Raw genomic sequence first — 12,066 nt, 5'->3', positions numbered from 1 at the left:
TCCATCCCCAGGCCTCCCAGCTCTGGTTCCTCCTCGGAATGCGCATTGGTGGGATTGAGGAGCTCCTCAAAGTATTCCTTCCACCGTCCGACTATAGCCTCAGTTGACGTCAGCAGCTCCCCATCCCCACTGTAAACAGTGTGAGCGAGTTACTGCCTTCCTCTCCTGAGGCGCCGGACAGTTTGCCAGAACCTCTTTGGAGCCGATCGATAGTCTTTCTCCATGGCCTCACCAAACTCCTCCCACGCCCGAGATTTTGCCTCGGCAACTGCCACTGCTGCACCCCGCTTGGCTATCCGGTACCTGTCTGCTGCCTCCGGAGACCCACAGACCAGCCACGCCCTGTAGGCCTCCTTCTTCAGCCTGACAGCTCCCCGAACCTCTGGTGTCCACCAGCGGGTACGGGGGTTGCCACCACGACTGGCACCGGCCACCTTACGACCACAGCTAGCAACAGCCGCCTCGACAATCGCAGAGTGGAACAAGGCCCACTCGGACTCAATGTCCCCCACTGCTCTCGGGACGTGGTCAAAGCTCTGCCGGAGGTGGAAGTTGAAGACCGTCTTGACAGGTTCTTCTGCCAGGCGTTCCCAGCAGACCCTCACTATGCGTTTGGGTCTGCCAGGTCTACGCGGCATGTTCCCCTGCCATCTGATCCAACTCACCACCAGGTGGTGATCAGTTGACAGCTCCGCCCCTCTCTTCACTCGGGTGTCCAAAACATACGGCCGCAGGTCAGATGATACGACTACAAAATCTATCATCGACCTGTGACCTAGGCTGCCCTGGTACCAAGTGTACCGGTGGGCATCCTTATGTTCGAACATGGTGTTCGTTATGGCCAAACTGCGGCTTGCACAGAAGTCCAATAACAAAACACCGCTCGAGTTCAGATTAGGTGGGCCGTTCCTCCCAATCACACCCCTCCAGGTCAAGCTGTCATTGCCCACGTGAGCATTGAAGTCCCCCAGCAGGACAATGGAGTCCCCTGATGGAGCACTATCTAGCACTCGTCCCAGGGACTCCAAAAAGGGTGGGTACTCTGAACTGATATTTGGCCCATAAGCACAAACAACAGTCAGGACCCGTTCCCCGACCCGAAGGCGCAAGGAAGCTACCCTCTTGTCCCCCGGGGTAAACCCCAACACACAGGCAGAGAGTCTCGGGGCTAACAAAAAGCCAACCCCAGCCCTCCGCCTCTCACCCGGAGCAACTCCAGCAAAGTAGAGTGTCCAACCCCTCTCCAGGTCTCGGGTTCCAGAGCCAATGCAATGTGTCGAGGTGAGTCCGACTATATCTAGCCGGTACCGCTCAACCTCTGCCACAAGCTCCGGCTCCTTCCCCGCCAGCGAGGTGACGTTCCATGTCCCAAAAACTAGTTTTTAGGCATCTATATTGAAAATACATAAAATATAAAGAACTTTTTTAAACATATCCTGCTCAATTTGGGTGCATTTTTACTGTTAGATAAAAGGTCATTTGAGTCTTTATGCTTCCTTTTAAACCCTTTTTAAATAATTAGAACTGTGGTTATTCTAATGCTGATTTACTACCTTCCTACTCTTGTAATTAAAAACCCACCAAACCATAAATGAACAAAGATCACCCACCGCCTTTCAGACCAGCGGCACAAAGCTAAAACAACATCTAATTGTAGCTCTTTGATGTCTGTGACCCATATCTAATAAGACATCAGTGTCATCTGCAAATATCAAAATATGATTTTCTTAGTTTATATAATTCTTTAAACCTGTTTAGTTTATTCGCTCGATTTAACAAATACAAACACATGCATGTGAAACAGGAGCACTAGGAAGAATAATCTTAAATAAACCTGCTCCTTTCTCAATGATTACAAAGAGTTTTCCATTTTCATGGTTGTGGTCATTAAATAAATCTAAATTGCAAACCGTATCAGACTCTTCACTTTTATTCAAGGTACATAAGAATTTATAATGTAGTCTTTTTAAATTGTAAAGCATGTTTTACTCCAAACGCAAATACACATATGTGAATACTGCAGAAATATTTCCATATTCTGCTCCCTCCCTCCTTTTATTCAAAAATGTCATGTTTCTTTTTTTCTTTACTGTTTTCATTATCTTGTTTTTTGTTATTAATTTTATTATAGTTATGTTCTATATTCTGTCTATTTTCCTTTCTTCCAATGAGCCACTGCTGGATTTTCCCAGAGGAGTCTTACTGAGGGATTAAGTCAATCTGAATGTGAATCTCTTTAATTTAGTATGCACAGTTGTACTTTTGAAATGAACATCTTCCTATTGTTTCTGTCACTTGATCTTAAAACCAACAACTTCTGTAAATTAACTGACCAATAAACTCTTTCTAATTTTAAACATAACTGGTAGAATATTCAAAGTAACCAATCCCCTGAATTAAAATAACAGACTGAATACACACACAGTTATGTACTTTGGCTTTCTAATAGCTTTCTTTTCTAATACAGTGGATTGGTATTAGTTTTGTACGTATTTCTCTCAGGCATGTAATAGTAAATATGTTGAGAATTAAATGTTTTTAAATGATATTAATTTAGTTTTCAAAAATGTACTATAATGTTAGTGTAAACAACTATATCATCATCCGTTTTATTTCATTTAAGGGTGGGACTTGATTAGAAAATGTATCTAATTAATCAAGAACTAATCTTAATTAATCACATTTTAAATGTTCATGACAATTCTCCAAGCAATTTCTTTTATTCAAAGTAATGTTAGTAAGGCACAGGTGACACATCCACTCTTTAATTCACTGATTTAATCTTTATTTGGCGGGACTGTACTGTTCAACATAGTACAATATGCAGCTGATGTGACTCATTCAAAGTTTGAGTATGAGTATAATTCTGTAACCAAAAAGTCTATTTGATTAATTTGGTCTCATAATAAAAGTAATCATTGTGGGATTTGTTGGGATGTTTAAATATTATTATTTGTGTTACTGACATGGAGCATTGTAAATGTACGGAAATGAACACTACGTGGTAGTAGAGCATCACTAATATATGGAGAGGTGTAGTGTAGAGTTCAAGGGAAGTTCTGCTGACAGTTACAAGATGAATGCTGTGTGTATATTTGGTCCTCCTGCTGTAATAAAGTTCATATGATAAAGTTACTGCCTGCTTTCTACCAACTACAAATCACAGCTGTAAAAAGGTAGATTTCTTTTATCTTTCTTTCTTTTCTTCATGAAGAGTGATTTGTCAAGACTCATTCAATCATAGGTTTATTTGTGTTTGGAGCTCATAAAATAGGTTTATATGGTCTTAGCCCAGGCTCTGTCGTTTTAGAGGTGCAGCTTGATTATATTTGTGTGTGTGTGTGTGTGTGTGTGTGTGTGTGTGTGTGTGTGTGTGTGTGTGTGTGTGTGTGTGTGTGTGTGTGTGTGTGTGTGTGTGTGTGTGTGTGTGTGTGTCTGTGTGTGTCTGTGTGTGTGTGTGTGTACACTCAACAAAAATATAAACACAGCACCTTTGTTTCTGCTCCCAATTTTTCATGAGATGGACTTAAAGATCTAAAATTCATTCCAGATACACAATATTGCCATTTCTCTCAAACATTGTTCACAAATCAGTCTAAATATGTGATAGTGAGCACCTGTGTTTTGCTGAGATAATCCATCCCACCTCACAGGTGTGCCACATCAAGATGCTGATCTGACATCATGAGTAGTGCACAGTGCACCTTATAGTTCCCACAATAAAAGGCCACCCTGGAATGTACAGTTTTTTGCTTTATTGGGGGTCTGGGGACTCAGAACCGGTCAGTATCTGGTGTGACCACCATTTGCCTCATGCAGTGCAACACATCCTCTTCGAGTTTATCAGATTGTAAATTGTGGCCTGTGGAATGTTGGTCCACTCCTCTTCAATGGCTGTGCAAAGTTGTTGGATATTAGTGGGAACTGGTACACGCTGTCGTATACACCGGTCAACACATCCCAAACATGCTCAACGGGTGACATGTCCGGTGAGTATGCTGGCCATGCAAGAACTGGGACATTTTCAGCTTCCAAGAATTGTGTACATATCCTTGCAACATGGGGCCGTGCATTATCTTGCTGAAACATGAGGTGATGTTCATGAATGTACGGCACAACTATGGGCCTCAGGATCTCATCAAGGTATCTCTGTGCTTTCAAAATGCCATCAATAAAATGCACCTGTGTTCTTCGTCCATAACAGATCCCTGCCCATACCATAACCCCACCACCACCATGGGCCACTCGAACCACAACATTGACATCAGCAAAGCGCTCACCCACACGACGCCACACACACTGTCTGCCATCTGCCCTGAACAATGTAAACCGAGATTCATCCGTGAAGAGAACACCTCTCCAATGTGCCAGACGCCATCGAATGTGAGCATTTGCCCACTCAAGTCTGTTATGGCGACAAGCTGGAATCAGGTCAAGACCGCGATGAGGACGACGAGCATGCAGCTGAGCTTCCCCGAGACGGTTTCTGACAGTTTGTGCAGAAATTGTTTGGTTATGCAAACCAATTGTTTCAGCAGCTGTCTGAGTGGCTGGTCTCAGACGATCTTGGAGGTGAATCTGCTGGATGTGGAGGTCCTTGGTTGCTGTGGTAACACATCGTCTGTGGTTGTGAGGCCGGTTGGATGTAGTGTCATATTCTTTGAAACGCCTTTGGAGACGGCTTATGGTGGAGAAATGAACATTCAATGCACGAGCAAAAGATCTGGTTGACATTCCTGCTGTCAGCATGCCAATTGCACGCTCCCTCAATGCTTGGGGCATCTGTGGCATTTTGCTATGAGACAAAACTGCACATTCCAGGGTGGCCTTTTATTGTGGGCAGTGTAAGGTACACCGACTCATGATGTCGGATCAGCATCTTGATGTGGCACACCTGTGAGGTGGGATGGATTATCTCAGCAAAGCAGAAGTGCTCACTATCACACATTTAGACTGATTTGTGAACAGTGTTTGAGAGAAATGGTAATATTGTGTATCTGGAATGACTTTTAGATATTTAAATCCATCTCATGAAAAATCGGAGCAGAAACAAAGGTGTTGCGTTTATATTTTTGTTGAGTGTATATATATGTATATATATATCATTGAGCTCTTAAAGCACTCAATTTGCCAAAATTCAGAGAAGAGTCAGGTTTATAAAAGTAAGAATTTATTTTACCAACAATTAAAACATGGCAAGTTAACTAAGCATTTACTGTGATGGATGGAACTAGATGTGATGTATGAACCTATGTGTGAATGCGATGTTAGTCAGAACTTCCATATCTAGGAGAGCTGGGTTCTGGATGCTAAAGAATTTGGTTTGCTTTAAGCTATGAAGTTGATTATTATCTAAAGCACATCAGAAGCTATGTGTGTGTCTACTTCACCCGTTTTCGGAGACCCTCTTGGTGGATCCGAAGGTCAGAGAGGTCGGCTGACCTCTGGCACCAACGGGCTGTAGAATACCGTGGCACCGACTCTTCGGACCAGAGATGTCTCAGATCACAACAGATGGATGGAACCGCCTGTCTGGGACTCTTTAAGGAGTCGGAACAAGATCAGCTTGTTCTGCAGGAACTATTTGCTTTATCAACTTTGCAGGTGCAAAAAGGTTTTGACGACGTGTCAAAAGCTTTGATGGGTTAAAGAGGGGTTTGCTTCAGATGGCCGGTCTGAAGCTTTCTCTAGAACTGATGAATCACCAGAGTGATCCAGTTTTAATGTTCTCATGTTATGATTTGTGTTGCCAACCAGAGGTTGGCAAGTTTGAGGAATATTACCAAGAATCTTAGAAACACACCTTCCTTGATACCGGATGCTCTGATCTGGGGTAAGGCTATTTATGTGTCATGAGTTTAACTTAACCTTACTTTGTTCTTGTGTGAGTGCAAGTGGTGATGACCTTGTCTTATAAACATGCTGAAACATATATCAATCACTGTAATCATGACATAGCATTCGTTTCAAACTTCAGTCATTGAGCACAGATTAATGAAACATTTCATTACATTATAATTATTACATGTAGCAATAAACAAATGTTTATTTAATGATTATCTAGCTTATAAACTGTAGAAGTTCATATTTGATTTAGGAAGTCATTCTTTTATTTAGCAACTAATCTGGGCTGCGAGTGTTCCTTATATGGAGGCATAATCCTGAAAGATTGGACCTTGAGGAGAGAGCATTATTGTTGACATTTCGTTATCTGTGTTCAGAGCAGCAGGCTCTGAGCTTCAGCTGGTGGGATGAGGGCAGGCTGATTTAAAGGGGACAGATGCAGTCTCGTGTCTCCTTTTTGACCAGATATTGAATGGTCAAACAGTACCTAAAAACCAGTGGCGGGCGGTGCGTTCCACCCCTGGGCCTTCAGTGATTTCCTATTCAGTCCAATCTAATTTAATACACCTAAAATACCATCAATAGGACATCACAGCTGGAGAAACCTCACACACACACACACACACACACACACACACACACCAGTGGCTGGTCAAGACACATAATTTCCAGAGTCTTTAAAATCAAACTCGCATTCCCAGTTGAGAGTAGGAAGCTGACCACGGATACCGTCAAATCTCAGAAATGAAAGACGGGTTTAAGAGATGAGACAATAAAATAAATAGGTAAAGCAAACACATTATTTGCATTTGTTTTGGAGAAAATTGTACCGCGAAACAATTGAACATGTTGGCGCAGCTGCACACACCACGTTATACACAATATAAATTGCATAGAAACAGAACACATAGAATTATTTCATTTTGCCATTTTATTTCGTTACCATTTATTGATTATTAACAAAATAAAATGACAAAACATTAAAAAAAATACTAATAAAATGTTTCCACTCACCAACATAAATGTCCAGCATGGATCTCCTCCTCTCCTGCTCATTAGAAAATAAAATCCATCCTTCTTTCTTTCCTCAGGAAAACCTCAATGGCTCTGTACAGTTTATCTGTGCGCTTCAGGTCCATGAGTGGATCCTTTTCTATGGACACGGAGGCTAATGCTGAAAGACGTGTCTGTCCGGTCGTGTTTCTGGCGTACGTTTTAACGCGCTTCAATGCTACCAAATTGATCTGATGCGAGCAACAGGCATTCCCAGCAGAATAACCTGCAGCGGTTCTCTGAAGCTGTTAGCCATGGGTACCGTTCATAGTTGCTTGCCTGAAAATGACGAACAAATCCTTTCCCCTGCTGGGACAAGCCAGCTAGCGTTGGAGTCAGACGACTTCTTCTCACAATATCCATTTTTTCTTGAAAGGTCCGACTGGAAAATGGTGTGGCAAATTAATCTGCAACCAAGTCTGTCTCTTCTCCTATTTCAGCCATCATGTGTTCAAAAATACACCGATAGCTGCCTATAGATACAAATCTCTGTGTTTAGTTTTGATATTTTGCTTCATGCCGCTAGAAAAGTTCTAACTACTGCTTATCCAATCACAGGATGCGTTCATGTCAACTTTTGCGTGAGGCCAGTTAGCTGGCCCGAGCCAAGCTGACTCGTGAGCTGATTGGCTATCGCAACTAGATGGTCTCCGTTCACTTACAGCGGACAGTGGGCTTCTCGATTGATTCTGAAGGCCTAGGGCAGACTCTGCCTGAAAACACAAGCTAGCTTAAATCTGATTGGATAACACCCAGCCTTGGTATTTTAACACTGGAAGCAGCGCAGCCAAGTGGTTATAATAGGATATAAAGAAAATAGACCAGTAAACATTTTTTTTATTTAAAAATAATTACCAAAGGAAAAAAAATACATTTACGCTTTTGAGTATGTTTAGGCCAGCAGAGAAGGCTTTGCTGGCCCTGACTGCCCACCACTGCTAAAAACTGACCATATATATATGGAGCATAAATTGTAATACTAAACTTTTTTGGCCCCCAATTGGGGGACGCTCAGGCTCAAGTTTTCAGTTTTTATTGTGTTTTTTTTCTTCTTCTAATTAATTAATCAGTCATAATTATTGTGTTAAATTACCACCTCTAATTTTATTTTATAAATATTTAACATTAAACCAGTAATAAATTATTAAAATTGGCCCTTGCCACCTGTAGATCCTGAACCAGGAGGCAGTAGGTATAATAGGTTCCTGATCCTGACACTGGACACTTTAAGGCCAGACATGGTTTGGTAGAGATTTTTGACAATAAGGGGTTAAGCCTCTTGTTTATTTTCCCTTTTATTTATGAAATCAAGCTTGAGTTTCAGCCAGGATTTTTCCCCCCATTGAAAAATACTTGAAGGCGTTCTTCCATTAAGTTGATTTACGTCCATATTTCACCACCTGTGATTATTTCTCTGTAACTCTCCGTACCGTCAGCTGCTAAATTTATTTGGCGTTTTTATATATCTATCCCTGTCTAACCCTAACCTGTTCAAATGAATTATTTGGCACGCTGGTTTTTGTTCAGATCCAAACAGATGGAGTCACTGGTAATTTCCAACTTGTGAATCTTATAAAGATTTTTTTTTTATTTTTACCCGACTCTGGTATTCTTTGCTTTAATGTTTTCAGTCTGTTTCTGCATCGTAGTTTCTATTACAGGACTTCAGGCTGCCTTGGTGTGCATTTACGTATTTCTCCCAGTGGGCAGTTACAGAACTAGAAACACACTGACTTTGTGTGTGTGTGTGTGTGTGTGTGTGTGTGTGTGTGTGTGTGTGTGTGTGTGTGTGTGTGTGTGTGTGTGTGTGTGTGTGTGTGTGTGTGTGTGTGTGTGTGTGTGTGTGTGTGTGTGTGTGTGTGTGTGTGTGTGTGAGTGTTTGCAGGGCGTAGGGAAAGAAGGTTATAGGTGAGGAGATGATAAATTACAGAAAGGTCAGGAAGTGTCATGGTAGTTGGTGTATAGTGTGTTCTCATGCTGATTTAGAGGGTTGAGAACAAAGATGATAGGTACAGCAATAAATCAAGAACTGATTTGAAAGTCAAAAGGATCGTTGGGAGCGTGAGGCGGGTTTGTTACAGCATCATTGAACCCAGTCTCTCTGTTAATTTCCTATTGGCATCCAATATCCAAAAGCCCAACCAGCCATTCCTCCCCATCCCCACACATTTCTCTCCTCCTGCTCCCTCATATCATCACACAAACATGCACATAGGATCTTGGGGGGTGGACAAGTCAAGGAGTGTGGGTATGGACCCCATTTCTGCATTCCTGTGGCAACCTGCCCCCCAGTTTTGTTTGCACCTTAAACACTTCCACCAACGACATTCCACGCAAACACACACTTAGGGCCTTGGGAGTGAGCACATTCAACGGCATTTGGCAGGGGGATTTCTCAGCCTCATCCCAAGTGCCGGTGCCCACTTCCAATTTTAAACTGCACTTAGACATCGAGGGCTGTGGGTGCAAGTGGGGTGGTGTGGTGGCATCAGCTGGCATAGGCCAGACGATGCCCGCACTGCCTGCTCACCACAGCCATGGAATAAACCTCATCAACACTCACTAACACCATATTGGAGCAGGCGGAGGGAGACTAGGGGTCTTAGTACACCTCTGTTGTCACTTGGCTTCCTGGGGCTGGAGGCTAGGAGGGAGATCTGGCCATCTGGTTGGGGTCTGGGGTGGTGGGTTGCTGTGCTCAGCGTTGGGCGGGGGAGCCTGCTCATCAGCACCCCAGCAGAAAGGGTCAAACTCTGGGAACCGGTAATGGTTGTACCCCATGTGCAGCAGTGCCGGGACCAGAGTGAATAGGGTGTGTATGGGTAGCATGAGTGGGTGTCCAGCGTGCATTTTTGTAAGTCTTTGGTTGTATGTGCATGTGTGAGCATGAGGGAGGGAGTGAGTGACTGTGTATGCGTATGACTGTATATGTCAGGTGGGGCCTTTGACTCCTCCCTTCTCCTGAGACTTCTTTTGATGATATAGATCTTCGTCTCCCCTCTCCCTGCCACACCTGGTGTGGGGTGTGGTGCCTTGGTCTGCCTGGGTTGTGGCTCCCGGGTCAGGGGGTTTAAGATTTTTGGCATCTGCCTGACCGATCCTGCCTGGTGGGGTCTGGGTCCCTGGGCTCTGCTGGATCTCCGGTGGGGGTGGTCGCCCGTGGGTCCCTGGTCGCTGGGTCCCGGGCTCGGCCGGCTAGGGGGTGGGAGGCTGCGGGCGGGCCTGTGGGCTTACCGCCGATATCTCCCGGGACTCTGCCGACTGCTGGTTGTGGCCCCCCGTGGCGATCCTCTGCGCCTCTTGAGGGGGGCGGGGGCTTTTCTGGTTGCAGTCTCCTTGGGGTTCCTGTGCTCTGGGGTAGCTCCTGGATCTCTGGGACTTGGAGCTCCCCCCGTCTCCTGCGCATCTTTGGGGGGCGGATCTGTGGCCCCTCACACTCTCTATTGGACGCTCCTATAGAGAAACCTTACATAAACAAGCGCGTGTACACACACAGTTGCTCACATGGTGCTCTCATAAGTATGGGCTTGGGCACGTTCAACACATGTCTTAAGGCTGTGGTGGGCACTTAATGCACTGTGATTTATTATCATGTGATTGTTCAGTTTAACAATGTTGATTTTATATTTCTTCATCAAGTTGACGCAGTGATAGCTTGATCTTGTTGTATTGTTGTTGTGTCCCATTTTTTTGTTTGTCTTTTGTTTTTTTTGTTTTTTTTCTTCTCTCTGTCCGCAGGTCTAGAAGCAGACTCTTGTTCATTATTGTTTATTTTTGTGGAACCCCCCCCCCCCCCCCAACACCTTTTGTCTCTTCCTTTCTCTTTCACCTCTGTGTCTAGTCAGAATTAAAAAGCGTTCAAAAACAATAATAAAGTTTTAAGTATCAGGCGTGACATTAAAAGCAGACGCTTTGATGATCCACCTGAGAGTAAATCTGTAAGGCTTGTCACCAGCATTCAGACATCAATTCTGTTTGCTTCATGGCCAGACAGGACACGGGAAAAATAAAAGATAAAAATAAAAATCCTATTGGCATTATGTCGTCAGTTTCCTCTCCAAATTGGAGGGAAAGTACATGTTACCTTTCTCCAGAACTATTTGGATGGAGTTTGGTACGATATTGGTGGGAGCTTCTTAGAAAAGCTTGACGTGAAAAAGACCCTCTTTTCTGTCTCTTGTTTTCTCCTCACTACTTATTCTCCCTCCTGTCTGTCTGATGCAGTGGAGGAGAAATCGCATAGATTTCATCATGCCTGGCCTGACACAGAAAAACCCCTCAGTGATGCGTCTTGCGCTGCCTCGCCTCCCTCTGCCAGAGTGCCGCCGTGCTCCTCTCAAGTGCTGATACATTGCCGCCACCTGCCTCATTTTTCACAATCTCATCATCAAACAGACTGACACAAACCCCTGCGCACTCCTCAACGATAACAAGAACAATCGCTGAGCCCCGGGAACAGGAGACGGGATGATGGAGAGGACAAATGGGTCTGTTGATAAGTGGGATGGATAAAATGTGGGGGCAGATAAAAAAAGAACGAGCAGCTAAACATGACTTTTCTTTTGTTTTTAAAGTAAGAAATGAAAACTGAAGCTACATCTTATTCTTGTAAAAGAAAAGCTGCAGTTTGGCGTAGCTTATCTTGTGTTGCAGCTTCAGGATTTCAGCAAACTTGGGACGTCAAACTGTGTCACAGTTACTTACTCTGTGATTTCAGCGGAGGCGCTGCTGGAGAAAACCAACAAAGAGCCGCTCAGATTCCTGTTCCTGTAATAATATCAGTGTTTCCAGCAGGTCTTTTACTGTAAACCGTGGGAGTCGCGTTGGACGTAAAGTCGGGTTATTCAGCTGCGTTAAACAAGTTAGATCAGATTCAGTGGTGGATGGTGAATTTTATTTTTATTTGGGGGTGGGCCCAATTTAACAGGTGTTGTGCCGAAAAGAGCATGTCAGCTGAGATTTATATGACCTGTTATGAGGAGGGTATGAATAACGAGGTTTTCTAATAAACTTGTACTATTTACATGTTTCTTATCCAATGCTTCCTTACAAAATGGTGATTAATTGGCAGATAAATAAAAAATGATGGGTTTTTTGAAAAAAAAATCTTTAAAATTTATTTTTTGAGTCACATTCCTGTTTTTTAAACCAACAGCAAAATAGTTCAAG

General features: G+C 43.6%; 1 protein-coding gene across 4 annotated transcripts in view; it reads left to right on the top strand.

Annotated features, from left to right (window-relative positions):
* The window catches only part of LOC107397182 (endonuclease V), a 70,062-nt gene extending 58,712 nt beyond the window's left edge, over nucleotides 1-11,350 (top strand). The window contains exon 9 of one of the 4 annotated variants that reach the window (XM_015977102.3): nucleotides 11,122-11,350. The gene's annotated coding sequence lies outside the window, so the exon portion shown is untranslated. Of the gene's footprint in view, nucleotides 1-4,204; nucleotides 4,323-10,738; nucleotides 10,927-11,121 lie in introns of those variants that run through there. The other 3 variants (XM_054737971.2, XM_054737970.2, XM_070550040.1) reach the window with 3 other exon arrangements.
* The last annotated feature ends 716 nt before the right edge of the window (nucleotides 11,351-12,066 follow it).

The sequence above is a fragment of the Nothobranchius furzeri genome, chromosome 4 (genome assembly GCF_043380555.1).
Source record: "Nothobranchius furzeri strain GRZ-AD chromosome 4, NfurGRZ-RIMD1, whole genome shotgun sequence".
NCBI lineage: Eukaryota > Metazoa > Chordata > Actinopteri > Cyprinodontiformes > Nothobranchiidae > Nothobranchius > Nothobranchius furzeri.
The sequence above is the reverse complement of the archived record's forward strand: the minus strand, read 5'-3'. Positions and strand labels throughout refer to the sequence as shown.